The following is a 2,870-nucleotide window of genomic DNA, read 5'->3' as shown; positions in this document are numbered from 1 at the left end:
AAATTCAGGCATATAAACTATGATTTGACTTCTGTTCTAACCAACTGATAGGAGAGCAGAAGTGTTTAGGGAACCTGCTGAAAATTATTTGTTGTGTGAAAAATCACTCATCGCACCTTTTAATGACTTATTTTTTTAAAAGTACAAATAAATGTTTGAAGCTTATAAAAACATTTAAAACTGGCTGTTCTTGTTTTTAATATTTTTTCTTTAGGGGAGACCAGCGAGTGTTGTAACTAGAGGTTGACCGATGTATCGGTTTTGCCGATTAATCTGCACCGATAGTTGATTGATGGACCTATCGATTATCGGCAAAAATTGATGCCGATATTTTTTGGGGGTTGGGTCCATTGCTAGAGCAGCTGAAAAGGTCCTCATTATATAGCAAAGTCCCTATAGTCTTTGTTATACAGCACAAGAGTGGCCTCTAGTGGCAGAAATCACTGACAGCACGTGCAGTTTGTTTAGACATGTGACACTGCGCACTGCACATTGGGATAGTCAACATTACAAAAGATGGTTGTTAATTGTAAGCTCCAGTGGTGCAGAGGATAAATCGCATGTTTAAGGGTTCGAATCTCCCTTCTGGCGAACTTTCTTCTCCCTTTTCAAATCTTATATCGGAAAGGCATTAATTTTCAATAAAAATGAAGGACATGATTGAAAAGATAAAAAATAAAGTATCAGTTAGGGTTAGGGTAGGTGTAGCGAGGGCTTATTGTCCAAATAAGGGAGTACCATTTAATAAATTGAATTAAAACTATAATTTACACTCAATTACGTAATTACTGCATACTGTTTTAATGTACTACAATAGTGAGGTGCAGATAATTGTGTCTATTTGCAATAAGTGCTATAAATATCAGAAAATCCTGTTATTTCAATATAGTGTAAATAGAATCTATAGCTGGCAAATAGCCACTGTCATAATGTTTTTTGTCACTTTAAATGGTTTACTTTAAAAAAAAAAAAAAAAAAAAAAAAAAAAAACGGATTATTCTTTGTTCTTCAATCAAGTTTTTGCATGATTTGGAAATGTGAGTCTTATTTTAGCAAATTACATCTATCCCACACCTGTTACAACATTAGTGGGGTAGGTTGTAACAACAGAACTCTTTGTATTTGACATTAACTCACATAATCTGTGATTATGCAGTACACATCCAAGTAAGTTTTGTTTGTAGTAGACAAATGTGGCTACCATGTATCAAAGTTTGAGAGATCTAGCACAAACAACTACTGAGTTACTGATGCTCAAACAAAAAAAGTGTTACTTTCATCCCCGGTCTCCCCTACGATCATCCTAAGGAACAGAAAATGTCTTCTAACTGAAGAACCACTTAACCACATTTCCATGATTACACCTGCTGGAGTGGATGTGAGGTCCCAGGATTCCTGATAATCAATGCATGATGTCAATTATGAAGAAACAAAAACACAGGAACAAAAATCTCTAAGAAAACGGTTTAAAATTGTGAGCAAACACATTAAATGCTTACTGTCACAAACACGCACACACCAAAACCTCTGATTACATGCTTAAGTGGATTCATTTATTCTTCCTCATGTAACTTCCTATCTGAACATGTTGTCGTATCCATGAAAAGAGCTCGTTTTCCATAATCCGTCTGAATGAGCCATCCATCGCGCACTCTGAGAACACTTTCATCAGTCCAGTCAATTAAGATGTGGCCACGACAACCATCTAATTGATTTGCAAGTCTGACAATGCCGCTATGACCAATCAGAGCTATTATTAGAGGAAAGACTCTTGACTCTTTATAAAGACAGTGCGATGCTCTGACATGGCCATATGAGAATGTGAGGATTTCATTGTCACACTCCACGCCTTTCTGATCTCTTCTAATCCCGAGGCAACACGAGTGAGCAAGAGCGCGACAAAAATCCGCCTCGCTGTACGTTGTTAAGGAACCACATGGCATCCACTTGAATCGGTGCATGCTGAGATATTTTTGTGCTCGTGCGGCAGCAAAAAGCATTATTTTGTTGTCTGTGCCCTCCAGTGAAGACAAATGTTCCATCTAGGCCTGTCGTGATTATTTGAGATAACGCGATCATTGAAGCTTACGAGTCGGGAATGGTTGTCAGGGCTTTGCTATGTAGTTGCTAAGATGTTTGGAGAGGTATTTAGAGCATTGTTACGTGGTTGCTAGGGAGTTTTTGGGTAGTTTCCAGGTCCTCAAGTCGCTAAGATGTCGTAAACCAATGCTCTTTAGAAAAATGTTCCTGTGGCAAATTATATTATGGTAATATGCAACCCTTTTCACTAGCGAGTGTCGCTAAAAAGGTCTTGAAAACAGATGAATGTGAATCTGGGAAATTTTTATTAAGTTGAGAGTAATTCATGTTCACAGCACACTCATAATAGTGATAGTTACAGGCAGAAATGATCAGATTATTATTATTAATCAATTTGGTAATACTTTATTTTATGCTTTATTTTTTCTCTTAACTATTTGCTTATTAGCATGCATATTACTACAATATTAGCTATTTATTAGTACTAATTAAGCACATATTAATGCCTTATTATACATTCCTAATCCTACCCAATACCTAAACTTAACAACTACCTTACTATTAATAAGCAGCAAATTAGGAATTTATTGAGGGAAAATTTGTAGTTAATAGTGAATACGTGCTACCATTAATTTAAATTTAAAATTAGTTCAATTTAATACAATTATAATTATTATTATTGTTTTATTTATCTATTTATTTTATTATTTATTTATTTATTAATACTACATTTAATCCTAATTTCCTAATTTCTATTATTAGTATTATTATTATATATTGTTGTTTTGTTATATATATATATATATATATATATATATATATATATATAT

The sequence above is a fragment of the Garra rufa genome, chromosome 11 (genome assembly GCF_049309525.1).
Source record: "Garra rufa chromosome 11, GarRuf1.0, whole genome shotgun sequence".
NCBI classification, from domain to species: Eukaryota; Metazoa; Chordata; class Actinopteri; order Cypriniformes; family Cyprinidae; genus Garra; species Garra rufa.
Note: the sequence above shows the minus strand (reverse complement) of the source record.